The sequence below is a fragment of the Xenopus laevis genome, chromosome 8L (assembly GCF_017654675.1).
Source record: "Xenopus laevis strain J_2021 chromosome 8L, Xenopus_laevis_v10.1, whole genome shotgun sequence".
Classification (NCBI taxonomy): domain Eukaryota; kingdom Metazoa; phylum Chordata; class Amphibia; order Anura; family Pipidae; genus Xenopus; species Xenopus laevis.
Window position 1 is genome coordinate 26,481,962 of NC_054385.1, and position 15,689 is coordinate 26,497,650.

The 15,689-nt window shown below is 39.9% G+C and overlaps 1 protein-coding gene across 1 annotated transcript in view; it reads right to left on the reverse strand.

Annotated features, from left to right (window-relative positions):
• frmpd3.L (FERM and PDZ domain containing 3 L homeolog) overlaps positions 1 to 15,275 on the reverse strand; it is a 151,277-nt gene extending 136,002 nt beyond the window's left edge. Inside the window, exon 1 of the mRNA XM_018229633.2 lies at positions 15,004 to 15,275. The gene's annotated coding sequence lies outside the window, so the exon portion shown is untranslated. The remainder of the gene's footprint in view (positions 1 to 15,003) is intronic.
• Between the last annotated feature and the right edge of the window lie 414 nt (positions 15,276 to 15,689).

Consider the following 15,689-nt stretch of genomic DNA (forward strand, 5'->3'; position numbering starts at 1 on the left):
ACCTTAAGGGTTAATTTCCCCTTTAGTCAGAGCCTCATGGTATATACAGGGTTTCCTAAGGGGCAGAGCCCTTGTGATTGGTGCAGCATGGCTGATCCCAAAGGCAGCCACAAGGTGTCGCTGTGCAACAATATAAAAGGAGATGCCATGTGCTCAGTCAGCCATTACAGATTACAGTTTTACAATTTTGCTGCTAAACCTTGCTGAGCCTATACGGCAAAAGGGGCTTCGATAGGCCTGCCAAGGTTGGGCAGGATCCCCCAGAGCCTGAAAGCTCAACCAAGGAGGGTTTGGAGTTTGTATTTCCAGATTTGTATATTCAGATTTGTATGATCACACTATGGAGAGTATTGAGAGCTGCAGTTCAGCAATGGATGTCAGGAGAGCTCACACTATAGACAGTGTTGGGAGCAAATACCCGAAGGATTCAAGCCTTGTTATATGCTCGACTGGGAGAGTCTGGAGCCTATAAAAAGATCATCACTGTGGATGCTGTCAGCTCTGTAAGACTACCCGTCTGTGTGACTCCTTTGGGGTGAGTGTTACCTGAGGGAAGGGGTAGGAAAGGATAAGGATTCAGCGATCTCCTGTTTGGAGAAACAGGCTTTTTGTGTGCCTGCCACGTGGGAGCAAATACTTTCCATCGGGAAAGGTATTTGGGCAGGTAGCGCTACCTAGGACTGATACTTTTTAGGGACAAGGGATGGAGACTCTTGGGCTGCCAAAATCGAGTTGCAGGACTTTTCCTGGCAGGGAATTATCAGGACTGGACTGCTACAGGTTCCTAGGGTAGTGGGGCATGCGTTGAATGCATTTATGTGTATAATGTTACAGTTTACTTCCCCTATAAAATTGCACTTCTTTGTATAAAGTTTATATTTTTATATAATAAAGCATGTGATTGATTTGTTTCCAAATGTATTCCCGGGACACCATTAGGTAGAGGCACTGCCAGAGAGGAGTTTTCCAGTACCTTTCACTTAGGTTCAGTATTGACCTAGGCACCTGGATCTGCAAGGAGCTTGTATGTTTTCTGTTAAAAAAAACACAGGTACCAAGTTGTCCATGTACAGTAATACAGAGTAGGGAAAGTCAGAGTGACTTGGAACCCAGCAGATTAATGCAGTTATAATTTCATTTCACTAAGCACTAACTGAAGCCATTCTGCTGAGTTCCAAGTCTGCCTTGATTTTAAAGACATATAGCATAACTAAAAATCCCCCCAATCTTGTAGGCAATAATAAATAATATATGGTGCTGGTTTCACTTTGGGCTAAAAATGATCATTCTCTTTAAAAATGGCCCCTTTAAGAGAGCTCCCTATAGATCTGTAATGGTCCCTGTCCCTGTTACCAATGAGGGGTGGGGGTGTTCGAATGGTCCCTGCCAGAAGCACAATAGGAGGGGACAGACAATAACAGCCCTGCATTCACACAAGCAAAGACAGGCTTCTCAATCAGGTCAGCCCAGCTGCTGATTGGTTCCTATCCTACAGTGCAGTGTGCTGAGTGCTGCCAGCTCCACTGTACAGCCTGGGAATGGAGGCAACAGAAAGTGTAACAGATGGGCAGGACTAGTACACTTTTTGGAGAAATATTCAATAAATGAAACACAACTTTTTTTAAGCACATACCTTCTATTTTTAGGGGAATATAATGCACTGGCAGTCTTGCGTTTTACACAATATGTCTATCTTCTTTAAGTATGCGTTTCTTCTGGAAGCTCAGGTTGCGGCCGAGAATCCAAAACCATACATGGACATTAACTCCTGATAAATAATGCAATCCACCCGTGATTATTTCAAATACACAGCTACTGTCACAATTCTGCTGAGCGTTTCCTCTAATTCCAACGGCAAATGGTTTTCACTGGCTTGGTTCATATAAAGAGACATAAACATCTCTCTCCTGCTTTTTTTCCTTTTTTTGAAGCAAATTCCCAGCTGTTCTGGATTGTACTTAGTGAGCGCCAGTGATTAATTGTAACAGTGGCCTTCACTGTGCTAAGACTTTAATTAGTCTGCTATCTAATGTGTATGGGGAATGCTACTGCCAATAATGTTCTTGTTTCCCATTCTTCTATATCTCTTTCATGGAATAACATTCATTGCAGCATATTGCAGTGAGGTTAGCCCTCCAAATGTTGTTGGACTCAATTGCCAGCCTCTCATGAGAGACAAAAGCTGTGGGACATCTCAGATGGCAGCCCCACAACTGGGTTGACATCTCATGCTTTGAAAAACATGACACATATAAAATCCACATGCTGCCTGGCAGTGGCAGAACTACCGGAGGAGCAGGGGGTGCGAGCGGGCCAGGGCCAGCACCCCCTCAGGGCCCCCCCGGCAGCCCGTGCGCCACTGACAAATGCGGGCAGTACGGAGGGGTGGGGCCTGGCTGCGCGTCACGCACCAGGGCCCGCCCCCCTCCAGTTACGCTACTGCTGCCTGGGTAATTAGCAGTTAGGCAGGGCTGCTTTATTGACCTAGGACCAATGGGTTCCATTTATGGGGACAACTGCTCCATAAATTTGTATCCTCAGGTAAACGGGCTTCAGTATAATAAGGCAGACTTTCTGCTTCCTGCAGCAGAGGGGGAAATTTACTAAAGGGCGGAGTGACTAACGATGTGACGTAATTTTAGAAATTGGCTTAACTTCGCTAGCGAAGTAGATATAGACTCTAGCGGTACTTCGCACAAGGTCGAAGTTGTGATCTGGCGAATGAACGTAACTACGCTAATTCATTAAGACTGAGATTTGACTGAATGTTACCTCTTGCACCAGACTTGCCTTCGCCAGCTCAGACCAGGTAGAAATGCAATAGAGTAGATAGGACTTGGTCAAAAAAATAGTTGAAATTTTTTCGAAGTCCCAAAAAATGCTGGCGTCTTTTACTTTTTATGATCTGCAAAAGATCATAATTTTTTTGGGGTACCCAGCTTCCCCCCTACATTTCCTAACATATGGCACGTAAATTATACAGTGGGCACTTGTGTAGGGCAATATAACAACTCTAGTTTATTTTATTAAGGTTCCCTGGGCTTGTGTAGTGTAATGTATTGGCTGCAACATATACGTCCATTTAACTTTAACTTCCCACTGTATGCAAATTAGCCAATGCTAGCATAACTTTGCGTTGCTTGCTGCAGTAACGCTAGCGCAACTTCGCAAGCGTTCGGCGCCCTAGACACAACTTCAGATTTTCATGAATTAGCGCTGTCCTGGCGAATCTACGCCTGTCGAAGTGTTGCGATGTCAGCGCAGCTGGCGCAATTTTCTGAGGTATTTCGGAAGTAAATTTGCCCCATGAACTCTGTGTGTACCGCCCAGGACCAACAGCTGTGGGAGTGGATAAATGACAATATGGCAACACAACAAGCGTTTCTGAAAGATGCTTACATTTAGGGTTTTATTTTTTAAATAAAAAAATTCTGACCAAACTAGAATCCACAATTTGACCTTTTTATTGTTACAAAAGATTGATTTAATTGGTTTGGGTAAAACCTTGATAAAATCAAGCGAAGACTTGAATCATGCAGTCTTTTCCAGAATAGCTTGATTTTTTGGGCTTTTTCCCAAAAAGCCCACATTTTTCAGATCTTTGCCCGAAAAGGTCAGATATTCTGGCTAATTCCAGCGCAGACCACAAAAATTTCAAGATAGGATAGGGACCTCCCCTTTAACTTACACACAATCACGACAGGTCTAAAATAGCGGATTTTCAGATTCAGGCGTTTTGCTAATTTTTAAATTTAATTTAATAAATCTCAAAAATTGAGTTTTTTAACCCTTGAAATTCGACCCTTGATAAATCTGCCCCATAGTGTAAAGAATATATGGCCTTACAATATTTTGGATTGACCCCTATTTAGGCCACCTGCCATGGAATCTACACTGTCATAAAAGTACCATAGTGCCATTGCTGTAGATGCTATAGTTGTGGTTTCTCTTACAGTAGATCTCTGCCTCTCTGTGTGTTTACTGCCAATGCTTGGCATAATCAAAGACAAGCAGCAATAAAAGGGATAAAGAGCTCCTAAGGTGGTATGTTAACATTGACATTACTATTATAGGCCTGGAATGGCACACGCAGTAAGAACAATGATAGAAACCTTGTTTGCTTTGCCATTGATTTACTAACTCAAGCACAGCACTGTATATGTGAGGGTAGAAGGTTCTCATGCTATATTAAAGAATAATAAAAGAGGTTCCAATTAATTCTTTGCATTGTCTAACTAAATGCAATCTTCTTGGACCCCAGGGCCCCTTCATCCAGCTAATTAGAATACTGGATTGTGACAGACAGAAGGGCCCTGGGGTTATAAAGGATTGAAATCATTGTATGTGCGGTTAGATGTGATTTAAAGGTAATACCTTTATTGTCTGTTATTTTTGATATATCATAGGATCGGCTCTCCCCCTCCTTGTGATTTGTTGAAATGGCCAGAAACATTTTTATTTCCTTCCTGCCAGTCAGGCAGCTGTTCCGATGCAGACTGTATAGAATCCCATGGAGAGAAGCAACTGTTCAATTGCCTCAATAAGAGGAGTCAATGTAGGACATCATTCCTCAGACTACTGATCATTTCAGTAATTACAGCTAGGAGGGCCGCTAGGTCATCCCTTTAAAAGAAACCAAATGCTGCACAGGTAATTAGCAGTTCATTTAAATGCATGGTGCAGGATGTACCACATTCAATTCTGGAACATTGGTCCATCGGGTGTATCATGGAGTGGATGAAGGATTATCCAGATTGATGCTATGTCTGGAATGGATATACTCTAGTTTGATCTGAATACCCATTTAGTGTCCAACATTTGACATGCTTATCATAGCTAATAATAAGTTAACAGATCTACAGTATGAAGAAATTGTCACAGCTCTCACCCTGATATATTTCCAGTAGTATACAGAAATACAAAATGGCTTTCACATGGGGGGGGGGTGTTATTTATTTAAATCCAAATGCCAAAAACTCTAAAACATTTTATTTTTTTTTCACTATAAAATCCAAATTATTATTGGAAAAAAAACTAGTATGAATCAGAAAATCTGTCATCTCAGACCTGCTGAGGTTGTATATACTGTAAGTCAAGGGGAGAGGTCCCTATCCTATTTGGAAATTTCTGTAGTCTGCGCTGGAATTCTGAAAATTCCGGCGATTCAGGAAAAAATCATATGATTCTGATTGTTCCCTGATCCAATTAAATCAAACTTTTTAAATAATAAATAAGGTCAAATCGTGGATTCTACTTTGGTTGGATTTTTTTAAATAAAATAATCAGAAAAATGTGGATTTTGATAAATACACCTCCAAATGTCATGTTCAGTGGCCTGTAGGCCAAGCACCTTTTCTCTGCTATTAGCCCAAGCCTCTAAACCCACGATACAGCAAGGGTTAAGTACTTTACTGCAAGTAACCCCTTGAGTTAAATGCTGGGAATTCTGGTGAGATCAAAGCCTGTACAGGTATGGGATCCGTTATCTGGAAACCCATTATCCAGTAAGCTCCAAATTACAGGAAAGACCATCTCCCATAGACTCCATTTTAATCAAACAATTAAAAAAAATTTTTAATTGATTTCTCTTTTCTCTTTAATAATAAAACAGTAGCTTGTACTTGATCCAAAGTAAGATATAGTTAATCCTTATTGGAGGCAAAACCAGCCTATTGGGTTTAATTAACATTAAACTTAAGTTATGGAGATTCAAATTACAGAAACATCGCTTATCCGGAAAACGCCAGGTCCTGAGCATTCTGGATAACAGGTCCCATACCTGTATTCCTTTATAATCACTACAACTAATTTAACTGCAAGAAAACAGAATTGTTTCAGGTCAAACCAAACATTAGTGCAGGAGCCCATAGACATCAGTTCTATCAATGATAGATAGAATTAAATGAAAACCTCTGTATAATGCTTCCGTGTTCTCACACCATTATTTGGGTTTTATTCAGGTTAATAAATCATACAGGAAACAGTTAACAGCACATGCATATAAGAAAGCTGATTTTTCTTGCGTTGGGTGCACAAATGAGAGACCAGTGAGATAGCTGATGCGCTTAGCATTGCCTTCTGGCAATCTTTAGAAAGCAATTTAATTAGTCCAAGGTCAAAGGGCAGGTTATGAAGCCAACTATTTATACCTTATTCCAGATCTAGTGAATGCGCATTAATGAGAGGCTTCTGAAATAAAATATATGTTGTAAGGATCAGTTGGGGCCATTCTGTACATTTACCAAAATAGAAGGTATGGAATCTGTTCTCCAGAAACCAGTTATCCAGAAAACACCCAATTACAGGATAGTCACCTCTCTAAGGTATGGGGATCTAAATTACGGAAAGACCCCTTTTCCTGGAAAACCCCAGATCCAGAGCATTCTGGATTATAGGTCCCATGCCTGTATCATTTTTTATTTAAGGCTGAACACCAAAAAGCCCATGTATTAAAGGTCGAATTTTAGTAGTAGTAGAGCCTTTTAAAACTCTGTTTCTCTAAAACCACAAATGCCATGAAAGTTGTTGGAAAATCTGAATATAAAAAGTACGAAAGGAAAAAATGCAGAAAAAATATGAATGTCTCTAAAACCCCTAAAAATTCTAGTTTCTTTTTAGATAATTACTAGCAAAAAAACCCAGAAAACCTCTAAAAAGTCTGAATGGCCAAGTGCATCAGTGCAGCTCCCATTGACTTCTATGTGACCTCGACTGCTTTTACTTGAAGTTTTGTATTAGAGCTTATTGTGGTTTTTACACTTAATAAACCTCAAATATGTAGAGTCTTAGAGAAATTGTAAAAAAAAAAAAAAAAAATACTATTGTGACGTGAAAAAAAGGAAATCAAACGTTAGTAAATTGGCCCCCAAGTGTCAGAATGGATCTCCTACAGCTCATCAAAGAACCTGACATTGAGAGCGCACTCTCATAGCAGTTACATGTAGAAAATGGTGATTGTAAATGGTTTTATAGTGGATATGGGTATATGGTGGAGGCAAGAAAGGGCTGATGGAAATTGTCCTTGGCTGAGGCCCACATGGAGATCCTCTGAAAGGCCTGTCCGACCCACAGTTGAGCACCCCTAAAAGCCAGTGTCTTGCTGCCCCTTGTTACTTTGGTGGTCAGTAAATGGGGGCCCTTACTTCTAAGCCCTAACCACTTCTGCCATGGAAAAAAAAAGATTTATGAGCAATTAAATTTAAGTTTCTTGACCTGTATATGAAGAATGCCCCAGGCAAGCAATATGACAGTACCTGCTCAGGAGTAGAAATGCAGATATCCAGATTAATAATCTTCTGTGCATACAGTTAATTATGATCAAAAGGTTCCCATTATGGGAAATGTAATGAGAAATCCACCCTTCCTATAAATAAGTTATGTTCCTCTTTTAAGAGATAAAAGCATATATTATCCAAAGCAGTACTGCAATGACAGTAAATGGAAAGACCATGGTGCTTTCATTGTTATTTTTGATTAATGGGGCATATTTTAAAGGGATTTGCAAAGAGGAGAAGTGGAAATAAAAAAAAAAGACTTTAGTAAAATGTCTAGTGGGGTTTTCATTGTGAGTAGAATATAAATAAGAAAATGAAGTAAATGTAGGCACCTTGCAGATAATTAACCACAAAGGCTTGGTCAGGACAGCAATCTTATTTCCTATGGCTGCTCTGATGGGGATGAATTAGCTCCTGTTGCTGCAATGATTTTAGTAAATTAAAGGTATATTTATATTAAAATAATATGGATTTAGGTTAATTAAGAAAAAAAACAGTACTCTGCCAGTATGTTGCATGACATGCTGTTTATATCTCTTCTTTTGTTCTATGTTCTTCCTAGCAAAGAACTAAACAAGCTTTATGAATGGTTTTCTGTATGTAATTGGTTATTTACTGACGGCAGGGTTGCCCCAGAGTACAATCTTATTTCCTATGGCCATTCTGATTATTAGCTGCTGCGTACAAGGTTTCAATAAATTATATATGATAATTTTAAACCAAAAGGACAAGGCTGTCTTGCTCTGGGCCCCATAGTGATCAAGCACTTATGTCCACGTTTATTGTAAATCACCACTATAGTCTCAGAAGACTAATGGCATAATCATCTGTCCTATAATTTTGGGTCCCCTTTGCAATACAGTAACAAGAAGAAGTCTTAATAAAAAGGGCCTTGTGTATATTCTAAGATATAATGAACCACATGCATGCATATAAAGAAATGACCACAGTATATGCTATATATCCAGATGCCATCATCTGGATATCATCAGGATGAAATCTTTGCAATATATCAATAGACAGGAGGTCAGCAATGGATTTATCTTAAACAGCATGACAGGACCAGAAGTGTTGGGCTCAATGCATTTGGCAGGTGAATCTCTTCATAAGGAGATTAAGCTCATGTGTGATACTGTTCTTACAAAATCTACCAGAAAAAAAGTGTTATTACCCAGACAGATCAAAGTGTGCTATTCCCACGTATAGGTTGAAAAAAATAAATAAACCTATTTCCACAGATTACTAATAACATGCATAGAGACAACCTATTAGATAGCACATATGACTTTTTGTTCCTGTAAGGCCAATGTATGTCCATGAAAACTAGCCTGATGAAGGGAACAAAGAGAACTAATACAACTTATTTGGTTCCTCACCCGCACAAACCAGTTTAACAGAATAGTTACACACTATAGATCCGCTAATAGTAATTAATCCACCAAATACTCCTATTACATCATATAGTATGACTATACAGATATAGGACCTGTTATCCAGAATGTTTGGGACCTAGGATTTTCCAGATAGTGGATCTTTCCATACCTTCATACCTACTAAAATAATGTAAACATTAAAACAACGAATATGCTGGTTTTGCTTCCAATAAGGTTTAATGATATCTTAGTCGGGATCAAGTACAAGCTACTGTTTTATTATTACAGAGAAAAAGTCATTTTTTAAAAAATAAATAAATAAATAAAAAATCTGGATTATGTGAATAAAATGGAGTCTATGGGAGACTTTTGGTAATGCAGAGCTTTCTGGATAACAGGTTTCCAGATAATGGATCCTATACCTGAACACAACAGATGCCCATGGTACCCAATCAAATATTTGCTTTCACTGATCCAGTTTATTCATATTAAATCACACATCTGAGTGGTCATGTGTTGCTACGGAAATGTTGCCTTTTAGCCCTAGAGCAGTGTAATGAATATGTTCATTGGTGTAACTACAACACACCACCCCCGCCAACAAATTGTCAGAGGGGCCCTGTGCTCACAGCATCCCCTACCATGCTAGGGAAGGGAGATTTCCAACAACTATAGATGTAGCAGACATCTGGTATAACTATGAACAATTAGCCTTCATAAATGTGGGAGTCAACTTATTTATTCATTACATTTGAAATGTATTCTTATTTGGTAAGTGATCAGTGTGTTTGCATTATTCCAGGACTTTGTGTTATATGTTTTAAGCCCAGCTCACAGTCCCCACTCCTCCATCTCAACCATATCTCTTACAACTTCCCCACCATAACTGTGTCCTTCAAAGGCGACATATAGGATGAGTAAAAACCGACTAATCTCGTAGGCAATAATGAATAATATATGGTGCTGGTTTTACTCTGGGCTAAAAGTGTATATTATCTTCAAAAACAGTCCCTATATTGTAGCTCCCTATAGATCTGCTATGGTCCCTGTTTGTTTCAAATGAGAGGTGGGCTTGTTCTAACGGTCTCTGCCAGAAGCACAATAGGAAGAGGATAGCCAGTCACAGCCTCAGTCATGCAAGAAAAGAGGCTTTAGTTCCCTATCAGGTCAGCCAAGCTGCTATCATTGAGCTGAAGTCCCTCTGATAGACTTTTATTTATGTTCTTATCACCCACATATCTATGGTTTGAAATAATAATTGGGCTTCTGGTTTGTGATATAAAAGAAAATGTTTTCCATCCTGGAGCATAAAGATCTGTGCTGTGCTGGACAGGGTGCAAATCTGCAGGAGATTCCTAACGTAACACTAGGTTTTGGGCCAAAAAACCTCCGCAATTTATTTTTCTGCTGAAGTTTTTCTTCATTCTAAAAGCCCATTTGAGTAAAATTACAGAAACTGTAAGTTTTTGGCCCAAAACCCAGTGTACGTTAAATAGGCCCCCTATATTTCATTAAAAAACACTTTTTTTTTCTGCCTCTTTAAACTGCTTTTGTCAGTGAACAGTAAAGATTGCTCTGTCTGCTAGAATACAGCAGCATTAGAAACTGCAAAAAAATGCAATTTTACCCAAATGATCAACAACAACCTTAGCGTCCTCTGAACATACTGTAACACACGCCTACTAAAACAGCTTTACTTGCCCATAACCAGCATCTACTGTATTCACACTCAAACAGTGCTCCTAGAAAGACAGCGGCCGCTGTATTTCATAGAAATTGATTAGATGAAGAGATGAGCATGGGAATAAGCTAGGGCACTCTCATGATGATGCAATGTGTGGAGACAAGTGTACGTAGGCAGAGCTAAACAAACACATAATTACAGAGAGGTACAGTACAAGCGGCGTACAGACATGTCACCAGCGAGTGCACAGCTCGCACCAAGGAACACATACAGCTAACACTCCCAGTGAATGATAATGATTCTGCAATATAAACACCAGGTGCAGACACTGTTATACTACAGAGGCACCAGCACTTCAGGAAGTGTTACTACAGGTGCTAGATGATAATACTAGGTATCAGTTAAATAAATGGGCTGATATATATATAATGTATATATATAAATATAGCTAACAGCAATCCAACAGAGCTAGTGTCTACCAGAATGCACCATGGAAATGGAAGGCACAGTGGGTCAGGGTTGCTAGTTTTACCAGAGCTTTCCGTGCTGATGTAGAAAAACAGTTGATAGCACTGTCATACTTAATAAGGTTAAAAACTATTAAGAGATTCAACCATTGCTAGTGTTGGGGGCTCACAGCTGAGGTGGGTAGCATTTTTATTAATCAAGGATATTCAACCTACAGCCTTCCAGAATTACAGCTCCCATCTACCCCCCCAATTATATTTTGTACTGTTTATCTACCTTGCACCCTGAACAAGGGGCCCCATCTGATAGGGTTCCAGTGCATACACCCTGTTCACTTAATTTTAATATCAGCCATGTGTGGAAGGAACTAAAGGCAAAGTACATGTAAAAATCCCCCCCCCATTAATGGCTCCAACAGCCTACATCACTACATCTCTTATTGATCTGCCCACACTCCCTGCAGAAGCCCAGGTCCACTGTGACATATATATGCTCTGTGATATTCCCATTTTTAAACCATTTTTGTTCCAGAGAATTCTTTAAACAGAACACTCAGAGGAAACGTTTAATTTATTGCCTTTGTCCTTGCCATCATCTGGCTTGTGTCTTCTCTAATCTTCTGCTTTCTCTCTAGGCGGTCTGGCTCCTGAGACAATTATTAGCCGTGTAACATGTCTGTGCACCTCTCCTGATGTTCCCTGGAGGAATGTGCATGTTACAGTACATCTGTGCTTTTAGTCTGATCTTTAATGGTTTACTGTCTTAAATGTCAGGTTGTAATGATCTTCAGTGCGTGTGATATACCTGTAGAACTGGTTGTATAGTGAATATCTGACCATCAGTCCTGGCACTTATCAAGCCACTAATCCCCATATGTATGGAGCAGTAACCTATGGCAACCAATAAAATGTTTTCATTTAAACAGGTGACTAACAAACTCTACCTGTTGCTATGGGTTACTGCCCGTGGGCAAACATAACCCCCAGTGCTTTATTGTCTATGTACTAACTTTCACCTCTACCAAGAGGCAGAGCAACTCATTTGTAAACACTGGGCAAATTTGCAGCTAAGCAGTAACCCATAACAACCAATCAGTTGATTAATTTATTTCGAGTTAGCTGTAGATAGACATTGAAAACTAATATTCGATTGGTTTCTATAGGTTACTGCCCAGGTGCTAATGTGCTCAGTGTTCTCAAACAAGCCCCACATTGTCTTTTTATCCAAGTACAGGTCTGTCCAAGTAAAACTCCTTGTTCCAAACCTTCACCCATTGACTTATTGTATGTATGCGTACTGGTACTCGCCACTCAGTGTCTTATTACTTATGTGCAAGTATCTATTCACTTACCCCATATTAACATATTAAAGGCACTAAGTTTGCCCAGGAGCAGTAACCTGTAGCAACCAATAAGACATTTGCTTTTAAACAGATAACCAGTAAATTCGACCTGTTGATTGGGTTCTCATATCAATCCAACCACATATGCCCAAGTTTTTATATCAATCCAATCACCTATGCCCAAGTTATCATATCAATCTAATCACCTATGACCAAATTCTCATATCAATCCAAACACCCCTGTTTCTGATTTTCTCAGATTCACTTTCATCTGGAATGGTGCCTATGGATTGGAGAAAAGCTGATGTTATTCCAATATTCAAAAATTTGTCCTAGTGAATGGCGTTATGAGCAGCAATCAGTATGGCTTTATGAAGGATAGGTCATGTCAGACAAATTTGATTCTTCTATTGGATTTTGACAAAGTGATACTGTGCCCCACAAATGACTGCTTTCTAAATTATGGTCTGTTGGGCTTAATGAAGTCGTTTGCACGTGGATAGGAAACTGGCTACAGGATCGGGTACAGAGGGTGGTTGTTAATGGGACATTCTCTACTTGGAGTAAGGTTCTTAGTGGAGTCCCTCAGGGCTTGGTATTGGGTCCACTTTTATTTAACTTGTTCATTAATGACTTAGGGGAGGTAGTTGTAAGTAATGTATCAGTGTTTGCAGATAACACAAAACTATCCAGTCCAATTAATTCCATCCAGGATGTGGCATCCTTGCAACACGATCTTGACAAACTGGCAATCTGGGCAGCTAAATGAGATTTAATGTTGATAAAAAGTCATGCACCCTTAATGGGACTGCACTAGGCAAATCCATTATGGAAAAGGACCTTGGAGTCCTTGTAGATGATAAACTTGGCTGTAGCAAGCAATGCCAGTCAGCAGCATCAAGGGCAAATAAGGTCTTGAGCTGTATTAAAAGGGGCATAGAGTCACGGGAGGAGGGGTCATTCTTCCACTGTATAGAGCACTTGTAAGGCCCCATCTAGAATATGCCGTACAGTTTTGGTCTCCATCACTCAAACAGCACATTATTGTATTAGATAGAGTACAGAGAAGGGGATCATATAATAATCTCTCTAATGCTTTATTTACCAGTAGGTCCTTCCAGCTGACACAAGGTCACCCATTCCGATTAGAAGAAAAGAGGTTCCGCCTAAATATTCGGAAGGGGTTTTTTACAGTGAGAGCTGTGAAGATGTGGAATTCTCTCCCTGAATCAGTGGTACAGGCTGATACATTAGATAGCTTTAAGAAGGGGTTGGATGGCTTTTTAGCAAGTGAGGGAATACAGGGTTATGGGAGATAGCTCATAGTACAAGTTGATCCAGGGACTAGTCCGATTGCCATTCTGAAGTCAGGAAGGAATCCAGTGACTAGTCTGATTAGGCAGATTAAAAAAAAAAAAACTAAAAGGTTGAATTTGATGGACGTGTGTCTTTTTTCAACCTTACTTACTTACTATGTTACTTAAGTCCAAGTTCTCATATCAATCCACCCACCCATGCCCATGTACAAGTACTGACAATAATCCATTATAATAATGCCTTGTTAACTATATACAATCACTCTGTGCCTTATTATTATGTACAAATCCCCAATATTATCAGGCAGTTGGTGCCTTATTGCCTGTGTTCATTGGATAAGCTGAACTGCTTGATGGAAGCCTACATTTTAACAGTTTTTTAGTTGTGCACAGCTGAAAATCCAAGGCCTCGCGATATTGCCATTGTTGAAAGTCTTGCACCACTCCAACCCACATACAAACCATTGCATTGTTCCAGCCAGTCAGTGCCTTATTGCCCATGTACAGGACCTCACACCAATGCAGCCTCTCAGTGCCTTACTGCCTATGTACAGTACATGGCCTTGCATATGTCCAGCTACTTAGTGTCCAGTGACTATATATCTTACATTCTCCAGCTGCTCATTGCTCAGTATACATGCCCTTGCATTTATCCATCTTAGTGCATTATTGTCCATGTATTATGTCCTTGCATTAATCCATGTAATATGTCACTGCGCAAGTCTAGCTGCTTAGTATATCATAGCCCATATAACATGTCTTTTGGCCTTCTGCAGCAGCTCTGAACCCACTGCCCATGCAAATCCCTAGCCCCAACTATAATATCTCATCCTAATAGATCAGTGTCTATGGGCCTATTTATTCTATAATATCCTAGATCCTATTGAATCTTTCATTTCCTTTTGAATAATTCCTCCCGGCTACAATTTGCCATTTTATCTTTTTAACCCCTGGCCATGCCAGTAGCCTTGAGCCGTAACCCAGCTCTAATCTCTCATTACTGCTGTTACAGCCCGTGATCAATTTGAAGGTACAATATCTCACTGTATCACTCCTGTCTCTCAGAAAATTTTATTTTCCGGTAAACAGTTCCTCTTGTTTTATTGCACATCTACCCCAGCTCCTCGTCTCAATGCTTTATTGCTCCAGTGACAACATTGCATGCACAGACCCCACTGCACAGTGCAGGGTTGTCCGTATATTCTTCATGTAAAGGTCCACTTGCCAAGCATTTTATTGCAGTACGGGAAACACAGGGGTTAAATGATACCTGAACCCATTAATATGGGGATGGCATACAAACTATACTGCAATACACTGTGTGTGGGTGTTTGGGTAATTACACATAGAAAGCACAAACACACATACAATAATTGTATAGTCAGCATACATCAACACACAGAACATACTGATTTGCCTATATAGATATATATGTATATTTATATTATATAAAATGGAAGTACTGGCATAACTACAAGAAATTATATTTAATACATACACGCAGAAACACATATGCAAAAAGCAATTCCTATTCAGACAATGTTACCTGTTTGATGGCTGGTGCAGGGTTGGGGGTCCAGGCTGTGTTTGGTCTGATGGTTAGAAAGGGAGCCAGTGCAGAGGAGAGGGAGGGAAGGAGGGAGGGAGAGAGAGGGAGAGAATACAAGGAGAGAAAAAGGGGTGGAGAGGATTCAAGGAAGAGAAATGGAGGAGAGACTCATTCATTCAGGTTATAGCAGAAGAGGCAGACAGAGGGAGGGGGAGGATTTGGCGTATACTGGTGTTAGAGGAATAAACAATGAATGTGGGGAGAATAAGGCTGAGGGGACAAAGGGAGAAGAAGGAATGTGGACGGGGGAGAAGAAGGAATGAGAAAGGCGGAGAGGAAACTATGACGGGGCAGGCGAAGGTTGTGATCTGACAAACTGGTTAAAGACTATGGGTGGGGTGCATGCCCATATGTTAATATATGGGTGCATCTTTATACAAATACATAGTCTGCTACTTCTGCTGGAAAGATTTTGATAACACAATACAGCAACACATAGACTATAAACTATTAATGGTTATATATTGTTTTTTTTAAAATTGAGTATAGGGCACAAATAATAGAGAGAGCAAATAGAGGTCCATAAAGGAGTGCTCCTCTGGATATTCCAGTTAAGTTCCTATTTAGCATGGGCTCTTATAATATAATTATAATCATGTTTTGACTCCAAGTCTGTGAAGCAG